The sequence below is a fragment of the Ovis canadensis genome, chromosome 16 (assembly GCF_042477335.2).
Source record: "Ovis canadensis isolate MfBH-ARS-UI-01 breed Bighorn chromosome 16, ARS-UI_OviCan_v2, whole genome shotgun sequence".
Taxonomy (NCBI): Eukaryota; Metazoa; Chordata; class Mammalia; order Artiodactyla; family Bovidae; genus Ovis; species Ovis canadensis.
The window spans coordinates 10,434,256-10,449,527 of NC_091260.1; positions in this window are offsets into that span (position 1 = coordinate 10,434,256).

Genomic DNA, 15,272 nt, shown 5'->3' on the forward strand with positions numbered 1-15,272 from the left:
CAAGGGTGTGAAGGACCCTTTGGAAGTTCCAGTGGTTAGACGTGATTAGCCTCGAGAAGCCTCAGCGGAAATGGGCCTCATCTCGCCTGGAGGGCAAAACCTCGTGGATTTTCTCGAGTTGCGGCAGGTGCTCTCGACTTACGACAGGGACCTCAGGGACCCGCTCTGGTGGCCTCAGGAAAGGCCAGTCCCCATGCGAGTTCCTCGGGGGCCTCTCGGGATTCCTCTCCCGTCGATGCTGGGGCCTAAGACCTTGTGTGGAGTCGGGGCCGGAACCTGAGGATTACTCTCCAGTGCTGACATGGATCTTGGGGTACTTCTGGAGTCTCCCGAGGGGAGTCAGTCCTCGTCTCGAATGCGGGCATGCACTTGCGCTTTCCTCCAGAGCGGTAGCAGCAGTGTCACGCAGTCCGCCGCGTGGATTAAAGGATCTATGATTTTCCCTCGAGTCTTTCCCACGAGGCTTTCCCACGAGGCTTTCCCACAGGGCTGTCCCACGTGCACACGTGGTGGGAGTCGATCCTCGGCTTGAACGTCAAGGCAGTGCAGGGAAAACAGGTTCCTCTGGAATGGACTGACACATCCGGGGGAGTCTTGGAATGGTGGCACGACCCTGGAGTTCCTCTCGCCTTTCCTGTGTAGAGCGCCTCCTCTTGAGATGCGACGGGAACGCCGGGAATTCTTTCCCTACGAAACAGGGAAAGGATCCCTCATCTCGAGCTAGGAGGCGGAAACGGGGCTCCCCTGGATGTGCGGGACCCCACGTGCTTCCTCTCGAGTGGAGACGGGTATGTCGGGGAACTTCTTGAGTTGCATCAAGGGTGTGAAGGACCCTTTGGAAGTTCCAGTGGTTAGACGTGATTAGCCTCTAGAAGCCTCAGCGGAAATGGGCCTCATCTCGCCTGGAGGGCAAAACCTCGTGGATTTTCTCGAGTTGCGGCAGGTGCTCTCGACTTACGACAGGGACCTCAGGGACCCGCTCTGGTGGCCTCAGGAAAGGCCAGTCCCCATCGAGTTCCTCGGGGGCCTCTCGGGATTCCTCTCCCGTCGATGCCGGGGCCTAAGACCTTGTGTGGAGTCGGGGCCGGAACCTGAGGATTACTCTCCAGTGCTGACATGGATCTTGGGGTACTTCTGGAGTCTCCCGAGGGGAGTCAGTACTCGTCTCGAATGCGTGCATGCACTTGCGCTTTCCTCCAGAGCGGTAGCAGCAGTGTCACGCAATCCGCCGCGTGGATCAAAGGATCTATGGTTTTCCCTCGAGTCTTTCCCACGAGGCTTTCCCACGAGGCTTTCCCACAGGGCTGTCCCACGTGCACACGTGGTGGGAGTCGATCCTCGGCTTGAACGTCAAGGCAGTGCAGGGAAAACAGGTTCCTCTGGAATGGACTGACACATCTGGGCGACTCTTGGAATGGTGGCACGACCCTGGAGTTCCTCTCACCTTTCCTGTGGAGAGCGCATCCTCTTGAGATGCGACGGGAACGCCGGGAATTCTTTCCCTGCGAAACAGGGAAAGGATCCCTCATCTCGAGCTAGGAGGCGGAAACGGGGCTCCCCTGGATGTGTGTGGGACCCTCATGCTTCCTCTCGAGTGGAGACGGGTATGTCGGGGAACTTCTTGAGTTGAAGCAAGGGTGAGAAGGACCCTTTGGATGTTCCAGTGGTTAGATGTGATTAGCCTCGAGAAGCCTCAGCGGAAATGGGCCTGATCTCGCCTGGAGGGAAAAACCTCGTGGATTTTCTCGAGTTGCGGCAGGTGCTCTCGACTTACGACGGGGACCTCAGGGACCCGTTCTGGTGGCCTCAGGAAAGGCCAGTCCCCATGCGAGTTCCTCGGGGGCCTCTCGGGATTCCTCTCCCGTCGATGCCGGGGCCTAAGACCTTGTGTGGAGTCGGGGCCGGAACCTGAGGATTGCTCTCCAGTGCTGACATGGATCTTGGGGTACTTCTGGAGTCTCCCCAGGGGAGTCAGTCCTCGTCTCGAATGCGGGCATGCACTTGCGCTTTCCTCCAGAGCGGTAGCAGCAGTGTCACGCAGTCCGCCGCGTGGATCAAAGGATCTATGGTTTTCCCTCGAGTCTTTCCCACGAGGCTTTCCCACGAGGCTTTCCCACAGGGCTGTCCCACGTGCACACGTGGTGGGAGTCGATCCTCGGCTTGAACGTCAAGGCAGTGCAGGGAAAACAGGTTCCTCTGGAATGGACTGACACATCTGGGGGACTCTTGGAATGGTGGCACGACCCTTGAGTTCCTCTCGCCTTTCCTGTGGAGAGCGCCTCTTCTTGAGATGCGACGGGAACGCCGGGAATTCTTTCCCTACGAAACAGGGAAAGGATCCCTCATCTCGAGCTAGGAGGCGGAAACGGGGCTCCCCTGGATGTGTGCGGGACCCCACGTGCTTCCTCTCGAGTGGAGACGGGTATGTCGGGGAACTTCTTGAGTTGCAGCAAGGGTGTGAAGGACCCTTTGGAAGTTCCAGTGGTTAGACGTGATTAGCCTCGAGAAGCCTCAGCGGAAATGGGCCTCATCTCGCCTGGAGGGCAAAACCTCCTGGATTTTCTCGAGTTGCGGCAGGTGCTCTCGACTTACGACGTGGACCTCAGGGACCCGCTCTGGTGGCCTCAGGAAAGGCCAGTCCCCATGCGAGTTCCACGGGGGCCTCTCGGGATTCCTCTTCCGTCGATGCCGGGGCCTAAGACCTTGTGTGGAGTCGGGCCCGGAACCTGAGGATTGCTCTCCAGTGCTGACATGGATCTTGGGGTACTTCTGGAGTCTCCCCAGGGGAGTCAGTCCTCGTCTCGAATGCGGGCATGCACTTGCGCTTTCCTCCAGAGCGATAGCAGCAGTGTCACGCAGTCCGCCGCGTGGATCAAAGGATCTATGGTTTTCCCTCGAGTCTTTCCCACGAGGCTTTCCCACAGGGCTGTCCCACGTGCACACGTGGTGGGAGTCGATCCTCGGCTTGAACGTCAAGGCAGTGCAGGGAAAACAGGTTCCTCTGGAATGGACGGACACATCCGGGGGAGTCTTGGAATGGTGGCACGACCCTGGAGTTCCTCTCGCCTTTCCTGTGGAGAGCGCCTCCTCTTGAGATGCGACGGGAACGCCGGGAATTCTTTCCCTACGAAACAGGGAAAGGATCCCTCATCTCGAGCTAGGAGGCGGAAACGGGGCTCCCCTGGATGTGTGCGGGACCCCACGTGCTTCCTCTCGAGTGGAGACGGGTATGTCGGGGAACTTCTTGAGTTGCAGCAAGGGTGTGAAGGACCCTTTGGAAGTTCCAGTGGTTAGACGTGATTAGCCTCGAGAAGCCTCAGCGGAAATGGGCCTCATCTCGCCTGGAGGGCAAAACCTCGTGGATTTTCTCGAGTTGCGGCAGGTGCTCTCGACTTACGACAGGGACCTCAGGGACCCGCTCTGGTGGCCTCAGGAAAGGCCAGTCCCCATGCGAGTTCCTCGGGGGCCTCTCGGGATTCCTCTCCCGTCGATGCCGGGGCCTAAGACCTTGTGTGGAGTCGGGGCCGGAACCTGAGGATTACTCTCCAGTGCTGACATGGATCTTGGGGTACTTCTGGAGTCTCCCGAGGGGAGTCAGTCCTCGTCTCGAATGCGGGCATGCACTTGCGCTTTCCTCCAGAGCGGTAGCAGCAGTGTCACGCAATCCGCCGCGTGGATCAAAGGATCTATGGTTTTCCCTCGAGTCTTTCCCACGAGGCTTTCCCACGAGGCTTTCCCACAGGGCTGTCCCACGTGCACACGTGGTGGGAGTCGATCCTCGGCTTGAACGTCAAGGCAGTGCAGGGAAAACAGGTTCCTCTGGAATGGACTGACACATCTGGGCGACTCTTGGAATGGTGGCACGACCCTGGAGTTCCTCTCACCTTTCCTGTGGAGAGCGCCTCCTCTTGAGATGCGACGGGAACGCCGGGAATTCTTTCCCTACGAAACAGGGAAAGGATCCCTCATCTCGAGCTAGGAGGCGGAAACGGGGCTCCCCTGGATGTGTGTGGGACCCTCATGCTTCCTCTCGAGTGGAGATGGGTATGTCAGGGAACTTCTTGAGTTGCAGCAAGGGTGAGAAGGACCCTTTGGATGTTCCAGTGGTTAGATGTGATTAGCCTCGAGAAGCCTCAGCGGAAATGGGCCTCATCTCGCCTGGAGGGCAAAACCTCCTGGATTTTCTCGAGTTGCGGCAGGTGCTCTCGACTTACGACGGGGACCTCAGGGACCCGCTCTGGTGGCCTCAGGAAAGGCCAGTCCCCATGCGAGTTCCTCGGGGGCCTCTCGGGATTCCTCTCCCGTCGATGCCGGGGCCTAAGACCTTGTGTGGAGTCGGGCCCGGAACCTGAGGATTGCTCTCTAGTGCTGACATGGATCTTGGGGTACTTCTGGAGTCTCCCCAGGGGAGTCAGTCCTCGTCTCGAATGCGGGCATGCACTTGCGCTTTCCTCCAGAGCGGTAGCAGCAGTGTCACGCAGTCCGCCGCGTGGATTAAAGGATCTATGATTTTCCCTCGAGTCTTTCCCACGAGGCTTTCCCACGAGGCTTTCCCACAGGGCTGTCCCACGTGCACACGTGGTGGGAGTCGATCCTCGGCTTGAACGTCAAGGCCGTGCAGGGAAAACAGGTTCCTCTGGAATGGACTGACTCATCCGGGGGAGTCTTGGAATGGTGGCACGACCCTGGAGTTCCTCTCGCCTTTCCTGTGTAGAGCGCCTCCTCTTGAGATGCGACGGGTACGCCGGGAATTCTTTCCCTACGAAACAGGGAAAGGATCCCTCATCTCGAGCTAGGAGGCGGAAACGGGGCTCCCCTGGATGTGTGCGGGACCCCACGTGCTTCCTCTCGAGTGGAGACGGGTATGTCGGGGAACTTCTTGAGTTGCATCAAGGGTGTGAAGGACCCTTTGGAAGTTCCAGTGGTTAGACGTGATTAGCCTCGAGAAGCCTCAGCGGAAATGGGCCTCATCTCGCCTGGAGGGCAAAACCTCGTGGATTTTCTCGAGTTGCGGCAGGTGCTCTCGACTTACGACAGGGACCTCAGGGACCCGCTCTGGTGGCCTCAGGAAAGGCCAGTCCCCATCGAGTTCCTCGGGGGCCTCTCGGGATTCCTCTCCCGTCGATGCCGGGGCCTAAGACCTTGTGTGGAGTCGGGGCCGGAACCTGAGGATTACTCTCCAGTGCTGACATGGATCTTGGGGTACTTCTGGAGTCTCCCGAGGGGAGTCAGTACTCGTCTCGAATGCGTGCATGCACTTGCGCTTTCCTCCAGAGCGGTAGCAGCAGTGTCACGCAATCCGCCGCGTGGATCAAAGGATCTATGGTTTTCCCTCGAGTCTTTCCCACGAGGCTTTCCCACGAGGCTTTCCCACAGGGCTGTCCCACGTGCACACGTGGTGGGAGTCGATCCTCGGCTTGAACGTCAAGGCAGTGCAGGGAAAACAGGTTCCTCTGGAATGGACTGACACATCTGGGCGACTCTTGGAATGGTGGCACGACCCTGGAGTTCCTCTCACCTTTCCTGTGGAGAGCGCATCCTCTTGAGATGCGACGGGAACGCCGGGAATTCTTTCCCTACGAAACAGGGAAAGGATCCCTCATCTCGAGCTAGGAGGCGGAAACGGGGCTCCCCTGGATGTGTGTGGGACCCTCATGCTTCCTCTCGAGTGGAGACGGGTATGTCGGGGAACTTCTTGAGTTGAAGCAAGGGTGAGAAGGACCCTTTGGATGTTCCAGTGGTTAGATGTGATTAGCCTCGAGAAGCCTCAGCGGAAATGGGCCTCATCTCGCCTGGAGGGAAAAACCTCCTGGATTTTCTCGAGTTGCGGCAGGTGCTCTCGACTTACGACGGGGACCTCAGGGACCCGTTCTGGTGGCCTCAGGAAAGGCCAGTCCCCATGCGAGTTCCTCGGGGGCCTCTCGGGATTCCTCTCCCGTCGATGCCGGGGCCTAAGACCTTGTGTGGAGTAGGGGCCGGAACCTGAGGATTGCTCTCCAGTGCTGACATGGACCTTGGGGTACTTCTGGAGTCTCCCCAGGGGAGTCAGTCCTCGTCTCGAATGCGGGCATGCACTTGCGCTTTCCTCCAGAGCGGTAGCAGCAGTGTCACGCATTCCGCCGCGTGGATCAATGGATCTATGGTTTTCCCTCGAGTCTTTCCCACGAGGCTTTCCCACGAGGCTTTCCCACAGGGCTGTCCCACGTGCACACGTGGTGGGAGTCGATCCTCGGCTTGAACGTCAAGGCAGTGCAGGGAAAACAGGTTCCTCTGAAATGGACTGACACATCCGGGGGAGTCTTGGAATGGTGGCACGACCCTGGAGTTCCTCTCGCCTTTCCTGTGGAGAGCGCCTCCTCTTGAGATGCGACGGGAACGCCGGGAATTCTTTCCCTACGAAACAGGGAAAGGATCCCTCATCTCGAGCTAGGAGGCGGAAACGGGGCTCCCCTGGATGTGTGCGGGACCCCACGTGCTTCCTCTCGAGTGGAGACGGGTATGTCGGGGAACTTCTTGAGTTGCAGCAAGGGTGTGAAGGACCCTTTGGAAGTTCCAGTGGTTAGACGTGATTAGCCTCGAGAAGCCTCAGCGGAAATGGGCCTCATCTCGCCTTGAGGGCAAAACCTCCTGGATTTTCTCGAGTTGCGGCAGGTGCTCTCGACTTACGACGGGGACCTCAGGGACCCGCTCTGGTGGCCTCAGGAAAGGCCAGTCCCCATGCGAGTTCCTCGGGGGCCTCTCGGGATTCCTCTCCCGTCGATGCCGGGGCCTAAGACCTTGTGTGGAGTCGGGGCCGGAACCTGAGGATTGCTCTCCAGTGCTGACATGGATCTTGGGGTACTTCTGGAGTCTCCCCAGGGGAGTCAGTCCTCGTCTCGAATGCGGGCATGCACTTGCGCTTTCCTCCAGAGCGGTAGCAGCAGTGTCACGCAGTCCGCCGCGTGGATCAAAGGATCTATGGTTTTCCCTCGAGTCTTTCCCACGAGGCTTGCCCACGAGGCTTTCCCACAGGGCTGTCCCACGTGCACACGTGGTGGGAGTCGATCCTCGGCTTGAACGTCAAGGCAGTGCAGGGAAAACTGTTTCCTCTGGAATGGACTGACACATCTGGGCGACTCTTGGAATGGTGGCACGACCCTGGAGTTCCTCTCGCCTTTCCTGTGAAGAGCGCCTCCTCTTGAGATGCGACGGGAACGCCGGGAATTCTTTCCCTACGAAACAGGGAAAGGATCCCTCATCTCGAGCTAGGACGCGGAAACGGGGCTCCCCTGGATGTGTGCGGGACCCTCATGCTTCCTCTCGAGTGGAGACGGGTATGTCGGGGAACTTCTTGAGTTGCAGCAAGGGTGAGAAGGACCCTTTGGATGTTCCAGTGGTTAGATGTGATTAGCCTCGAGAAGCCTCAGCGGAAATGGGCCTCATCTCGCCTGGAGGGCAAAACCTCCTGGATTTTCTCGAGTTGCGGCAGGTGCTCTCGACTTACGACGGGGACCTCAGGGACCCGCTCTGGTGGCCTCAGGAAAGGCCAGTCCCCATGCGAGTTCCTCGGGGGCCTCTCGGGATTCCTCTCCCGTGGATGCCGGGGCCTAAGACCTTGTGTGGAGTCGGTGCCGGAACCTGAGGATTCCTCTCCAGTGCTGACATGGATCTTGGGGTACTTCTGGAGTCTCCCCAGGGAGTCAGTCCTCGTCTCGAATACGGGCATGCACTTGCTCTTTCCTCCAGAGCGGTAGCAGCAGTGTCACGCAGTCCACCGCGTGAATCAATGGATCTATGGTTTTCCCTCGAGTCTTTCCCACGAGGCTTCCCCACGAGGCTTTCCCACAGGGCTGTCCCACGTGCACACGTGGTGGGAGTCGATCCTCGGCTTGAACGTCAAGGCAGTGCAGGGAAAACAGGTTCCTCTGGAATGGACTGACACATCCGGGGGAGTCTTGGAATGGTGGCACGACCCTGGATTTCCTCTCGCCTTTACTGTGGAGAGCGCCTCCTCTTGAGATGCGACGGGAACGCCGGGAATTCTTTCCCTACGAAACAGGGAAAGGATCCCTCATCTCGAGCTAGGAGGCGGAAACGGGGCTCCCCTGGATGTGTGCGTGACCCCACGTGCTTCCTCTCGAGTGGAGACGGGTATGTCGGGGAACTTCTTGAGTTGCAGCAAGGGTGTGAAGGACCCTTTGGAAGTTCCAGTGGTTAGACGTGATTAGCCTCGAGAAGCCTCAGCGGAAATGGGCCTCATCTCGCCTGGAGGGCAAAACCTCCTGGATTTTCTCGAGTTGCGGCAGGTGCTCTCGACTTAAGACGGGGACCTCAGGGACCCGCTCTGGTGGCCTCAGGAAAGGCCAGTCCCCATGCGAGTTCCTCGGGGGCCTCTCGGGATTCCTCTCCCGTCGATGCCGGGGCCTAAGACCTTGTGTGGAGTCGGGGCCGGAACCTGAGGATTCCTCTCCAGTGCTGACATGGATCTTGGGGTACGTCTGGACTCTCCCCAGGGGAGTCAGTCCTCGTCTCGAATGCGGGCATGCACTTGCGCTTTCCTCCAGAGCGGTAGCAGCAGTGTCACGCAGTCCGCCGCGTGGATCAAAGGATCTATGGTTTTCCCTCGAGTCTTTCCAACGAGGCTTTCCCACGAGGCTTTCCCACAGGGCTGTCCCACGTGCCCACGTGGTGTGTGTCGATCCTCGGCTTGAACGTCAAGGCAGTGCAGGGAAAACAGGTTCCTCTGGAATGGACTGACACATCTGGGGGACTCTTGGAATGGTGGCACGACCCTGGAGTTCCTCTCGCCTTTCCTGTGGAGAGCGCCTCCTCTTGAGATGCGACGGGAACGCCGGGAATTCTTTCCCTACGAAACAGGGAAAGGATCCCTCATCTCGAGCTAGCAGGCGGAAACGGGGCTCCCCTGGATGTGTGCGGGACCCCACGTGCTTCCTCTCGAGTGGAGACGGGTATGTCGGGGAACTTCTTGAGTTGCAGCAAGGGTGTGAAGGACCCTTTGGAAGTTCCAGTGGTTAGACGTGATTAGCCTCGAGAAGCCTCAGCGGAAATGGGCCTCATCTCGCCTGGAGGGCAAAACCTCCTGGATTTTCTCGAGTTGCGGCAGGTGCTCTCGACTTACGACGGGTACCTCAGGGACCCGCTCTGGTGGCCTCAGGAAAGGCCAGTCCCCATGCGAGTTCCTTGGGGGCCTCTCGGGATTCCTCTCCCGTCGATGCCGGGGCCTAAGACCTTGTGTGGAGTCGGGGCCGGAACCTGAGGATTCCTCTCCAGTGCTGACATGGATCTTGGGGTACTTCTGGAGTCTCCCCAGGGGAGTCAGTCCTCGTCTCGAATGCGGGCATGCACTTGCGCTTTCCTCCAGGGCGGTAGCAGCAGTGTCACGCAGTCCGCCGTGTGGATCAAAGGATCTATGGTTTTCCCTCGAGTCTTTCCCACGAGGCTTTCCCACGAGGCTTTCCCACAGGGCTGTCCCACGTGCACACGTGTTGGGAGTCGATCCTCGGCTTGAACGTCAAGGCAGTGCTGGGAAAACAGGTTCCTCTGGAATGGACTGACACATCCGGGGGAGTCTTGGAATGGTGGCACGACCCTGGAGTTCCTCTCGCCTTTCCTGTGGAGAGCGCCTCCTCTTGAGATGCGACGGGAACGCCGGGAATTCTTTCCCTACGAAACAGGGAAAGGATCCCTCATCTCGAGCTAGGAGGCGGAAACGGGGCTCCCCTGGATGTGTGCGGGTCCCCACGTGCTTCCTCTCGAGTGGAGACGGGTATGTCGGGGAACTTCTTGAGTTGCAGCAAGGGTGTGAAGGACCCTTTGGAAGTTCCAGGGGTTAGACGTGATTAGCCTCGAGAAGCCTCCGCGGAAATGGGCCTCATCTCGCCTGGAGGGCAAAACCTCCTGGATTTTCTCGAGTTGCGGCAGGTGCTCTCGACTTACGACGGGGACCTCAGGGACCCGCTCTGGTGGCCTCAGGAAAGGCCAGTCCCCATGCGAGTTCCTCGGGGGCCTCTCGGGATTCCTCTCCCGTCGATGCCGGGGCCTAAGACCTTGTGTGGAGTCGGGGCTGGAACCTGAGGATTCCTCTCCAGTGCTGACATGGATCTTGGGGTACTTCTGGAGTCTCCCCAGGGGAGTCAGTCCTCGTCTCGAATGCGGGCATGCACTTGCGCTTTCCTCCAGAGCGGTAGCAGCAGTGTCACGCAGTCCACCGCGTGGATCAAAGGATCTATGGTTTTCTCTCGAGTCTTTCCCACGAGGCTTTCCCACGAGGCTTTCCCACAGGGCTGTCCCACGTGCACACGTGGTGGGAGTCGATCCTCGGCTTGAACGTCAAGGCAGTGCAGGGAAAACAGGTTCCTCTGGAATGGACTGACACATCTGGGGGTCTCTTGGAATGGTGGCACGACCCTTGAGTTCCTCTCGCCTTTCCTGTGGAGAGCGCCTCCTCTTGAGATGCGACGGGAACGCCGGGAATTCTTTCCCTACGAAACAGGGAAAGGATCCCTCATCTCGAGCTAGGAGGCGGAAACGGGGCTCCCCTGGATGTCTGCGGGACCCCACGTGCTTCCTCTCGAGTGGACACGGGTATGTCGGGGAACTTCTTGAGTTGCAGCAAGGGTGTGAAGGACCCTTTGGAAGTTCCAGTGGTTAGATGTGATTAGCCTCCAGAAGCCTCAGCGGAAATGGGCCTCATCTCGCCTGGAGGGCAAAACCTCCTGGATTTTCTCGAGTTGCGGCAGGTGCTCTCGACTTACGACGGGGACCTCAGGGACCCGCTCTGGTGGCCTCAGGAAAGGCCAGTCCCCATGCGAGTTCCTCGGGGGCCTCTCGGGATTCCTCTCCCGTGGATGCCGGGGCCTAAAACCTTGTGTGGAGTCGGGGCCGGAACCTGAAGATTCCTCTCCAGTGCTGACATGGATCTTGGGGTACTTCTGGAGTCTCCCCAGGGGAGTCAGTCCTCGTCTCGAATGCGGGCATGCACTTGCGCTTTCCTCCAGAGCGGTAGCAGCAGTGTCACGCAGTCCGCCGCGTGGATCAAAGGATCTATGGTTTTCCCTCGAGTCTTTCCCACGAGGCTTTCCCACGAGGCTTTCCCACAGGGCTGTCCCACGTGCACACGTGGTGGGAGTCGATCCTCGGCTTGAACGTCAAGGCAGTGCAGGGAAAACAGGTTCCTCTGGAATGGACTGACACATCTGGGGGACTCTTGGAATGGTGGCACGACCCTGGAGTTCCTCTCGCCTTTCCTGTGGAGAGCGCCTCTTCTTGAGATGCGACTTGAACGCCAGGAATTCTTTCCCTAGGAAACAGGGAAAGGATCCCTCATCTGGAGCTAGGAGGCGGAAACGGGGCTCCCCTAGATGTGTGCGGGACCCTCGTGCATCCTCTCGAGTGGAGACGGGTATGTCGGGGAAGTTCTTGAGTTGCAGCAAGGGTGAGAAGGACCCTTTGGATGTTCCAGTGGTTAGATGTGTTTAGCCTCGAGAAGCCTCAGCGGAAATGGGCCTCATCTCGCCTGGAGGGCAAAACCTCCTGGATTTTCTCGAGTTGCGGCAGGTGCTCTCGACTTACGACGGGGACCTCAGGGACCCGTTCTGGTGGCCTCAGGAAAGGCCAGTCCCCATGCGAGTTCCTCGGGGGCCTCTCGGGATTCCTCTCCCGTCGATGCCGGGGCCTAAGACCTTGTGTGGAGTCGGGGCCGGAACCTGAGGATTCCTCTCCAGTGCTGACATGGATCTTGGGGTACTTCTGGAGTCTCCCCAGGTGAGTCAGTCCTCATCTCGAATGCGGGCATGCACTTGAGCTTTCCTCCAGAGCGGTAGCAGCAGTGTCACGCAGTCCGCCGCGTGGATCAATGGATCTATGGTTTTCCCTCGAGTCTTTCCCACGAGGCTTTCCCACGAGGCTTTCCCACAGGGCTGTCCCACGTGCACACGTGGTGGGAGTCGATCCTCGGCTTGAACGTCAAGGCAGTGCAGGGAAAACAGCTTCCTCTTTAATGGACTGACACATCTGGGGGTCTCTTGGAATGGTGGCACGACCCTTGAGTTCCTCTGGCCTTTCCTGTGGAGAGCGCCTCCTCTTGAGATGCGGCGGGAACGCCGGGAATTCTTTCCCTACGAAACAGGGAAAGGATCCCTCATCTCGAGCTAGGAGGCGGAAACGGGGCTCCCCTGGATGTGTGCGGGACCCCACGTGCTTCCTCTCGAGTGGAGACGGGTATGTCGGGGAACTTCTTGAGTTGCAGCAAGGGTGTGAAGGACCCCTTGGAAGTTCCAGTGGTTAGACGTGATTAGACTCCAGAAGCCTCAGCGGAAATGGGCCTCATCTCGCCTGGAGGGCAAAACCTCATGGATTTTCTCGAGTTGCGGCAGGTGCTCTCGACTTACGACAGGGACCTCAGGGACCCGCTCTGGTGGCCTCAGGAAAGGCCAGTCCCCATGTGAGTTCCTGGGGGCCTCTCGGGATTCCTCTCCCGTCGATGCCGGGGCCTAAGACTTGTGTGGAGTCGGGGCCGGAACCTGAGGATTACTCTCCAGTGCTGACCTGGATCTTGGGGTACTTCTGGAGTCTCCCCAGGGGAGTCAGTCCTCGTCTCGAATGCGGGCATGCACTTGCGCTTTCCTCCAGAGCGGTAGCAGCAGTGTCACGCAATCCGCCGCGTGGATCAAAGGATCTATGGTTTTCCCTCGAGTCTTTCCCACGAGGATTTCCCACGAGGCTTTCCCACAGGGATGTCCCACGTGCACACGTGGTGGGAGTCGATCCTCGGCTTGAACGTCAAGGTAGTGCAGGTAAAACAGGTTCCTCTGGAATGGACTGACACATCTGGGCGACTCTTGGAATGGTGGCACGACCCTGGAGTTCCTCTCGCCTTTCCTGTGGAGAGCGCCTCCTCTTGAGATGCGACGGGAACGCCGGGAATTCTTTCCCTACGAAACAGGGAAAGGATCCCTCATCTCGAGCTAGGACGCGGAAACGGGGCTCCCCTGGATGTGTGCGGGACCCTCATGCTTCCTCTCGAGTGGAGACGGGTATGTCGGGGAACTTCTTGAGTTGCAGCAAGGGTGAGAAGGACCCTTTGGATGTTCCAGTGGTTAGATGTGATTAGCCTCGAGAAGCCTCAGCGGAAATGGGCCTCATCTCGCCTGGAGGGCAAAACCTCCTGGATTTTCTCGAGTTGCGGCAGGTGCTCTCGACTTACGACGGGGACCTCAGGGACCCGCTCTGGTGGCCTCAGGAAAGGCCAGTCCCCATGCGAGTTCCTCGGGGGCCTCTCGGGATTCCTCTCCCGTGGATGCCGGGGCCTAAGACCTTGTGTGGAGTCGGTGCCGGAACCTGAGGATTCCTCTCCAGTGCTGACATGGATCTTGGGGTACTTCTGGAGTCTCCCCAGGGAGTCAGTCCTCGTCTCGAATGCGGGCATGCACTTGCTCTTTCCTCCAGAGCGGTAGCAGCAGTGTCACGCAGTCCACCGCGTGAATCAATGGATCTATGGTTTTCCCTCGAGTCTTTCCCACGAGGCTTTCCCACGAGGCTTTCCCACAGGGCTGTCCCACGTGCACACGTAGTGGGAGTCGATCCTCGGCTTGAACGTCAAGGCAGTGCAGGGAAAACAGGTTCCTCTGGAATGGACTGACACATCCGGGGGAGTCTTGGAATGGTGGCACGACCCTGGATTTCCTCTCGCCTTTACTGTGGAGAGCGCCTCCTCTTGAGATGCGACGGGAACGCCGGGAATTCTTTCCCTACGAAACAGGGAAAGGATCCCTCATCTCGAGCTAGGAGGCGGAAACGGGGCTCCCCTGGATGTGTGCGGGACCCCACGTGCTTCCTCTCGAGTGGAGACGGGTATGTCGGGGAACTTCTTGAGTTGCAGCAAGGGTGTGAAGGACCCTTTGGAAGTTCCAGTGGTTAGACGTGATTAGCCTCGAGAAGCCTCAGCGGAAATGGGCCTCATCTCGCCTGGAGGGCAAAACCTCCTGGATTTTCTCGAGTTGCGGCAGGTGCTCTCGACTTACGACGGGGACCTCAGGGACCCGCTCTGGTGGCCTCAGGAAAGGCCAGTCCCCATGCGAGTTCCTCGGGGTCCTGTCGGGATTCCTCTCCCGTCGATGCCGGGGCCTAAGACCTTGTGTGGAGTCGGGGCCGGAACCTGAGGATTCCTCTCCAGTGCTGACATGGATCTTGGGGTACGTCTGGACTCTCCCCAGGGGAGTCAGTCCTCGTCTCGAATGCGGGCATGCACTTGCGCTTTCCTCCAGAGCGGTAGCAGCAGTGTCACGCAGTCCGCCGCGTGGATCAAAGGATCTATGGTTTTCCCTCGAGTCTTTCCCACGAGGCTTTCCCACGAGGCTTTCCCACAGGGCTGTCCCACGTGCACACGTGGTGGGAGTCGATCCTCGGCTTGAACGTCAAGGCAGTGCAGGGAAAACAGGTTCCTCTGTAATGGACTGACACATCTGGGAGTCTCTTGGAATGGTGGCACAACCCTTGAGTTCCTCTCGCCTTTCCTGTGGAGAGCGCCTCCTCTTGAGATGCGACGGGAACGCCGGGAATTCTTTCCCTACGAAACAGGGAAAGGATCCCTCATCTCGAGCTAGGACGCGGAAACGGGGCTCCCCTGGATGTGTGCGGGACCCCACGTGCTTCCTCTCGAGTGGACACGGGTATGTTGGGGAACTTCTTGAGTTGCAGCAAGGGTGTGAAGGACCCTTTGGAAGTTCCAGTGGTTATATGTGATTAGCCTCCAGAAGCCTCAGCGGAAATGGGCCTCATCTCGCCTGGAGGGCAAAACCTCCTGGATTTTCTCGAGTTGCGGCAGGTGTTCTCGACTTACGACGGGGACCTCAGGGACCCGCTCTGGTGGCCTCAGGAAAGGCCAGTCCCCATGCGAGTTCCTCGGGGGCCTCTCGGGATTCCTCTCCCGTCGATGCCGGGGCCTAAGACCTTGTGTGGTGTCGGGGCCGGAACCTGAGGATTCCTCTCCAGTGCTGACATGGATCTTGGGGTACTCCTGGAGTCTCCCCAGGGGAGTCAGTCCTCGTCTCGAATGCGGGCATGCACTTGCGCTTTCCTCCAGGGCGGTAGCAGCAGTGTCACGCAGTCCGCCGCGTGGATCAAAGGATCTATGGTTTTCCCTCGAGTCTTTCCCACGAGGCTTTCCCACGAGGCTTTCCCACAGGGCTGTCCCACGTGCCCACGTGGTGTGTGTCGATCCTCGGCTTGAACGTCAAGGCAGTGCAGGGAAAACAGGTTCCTCTGGAATGGAC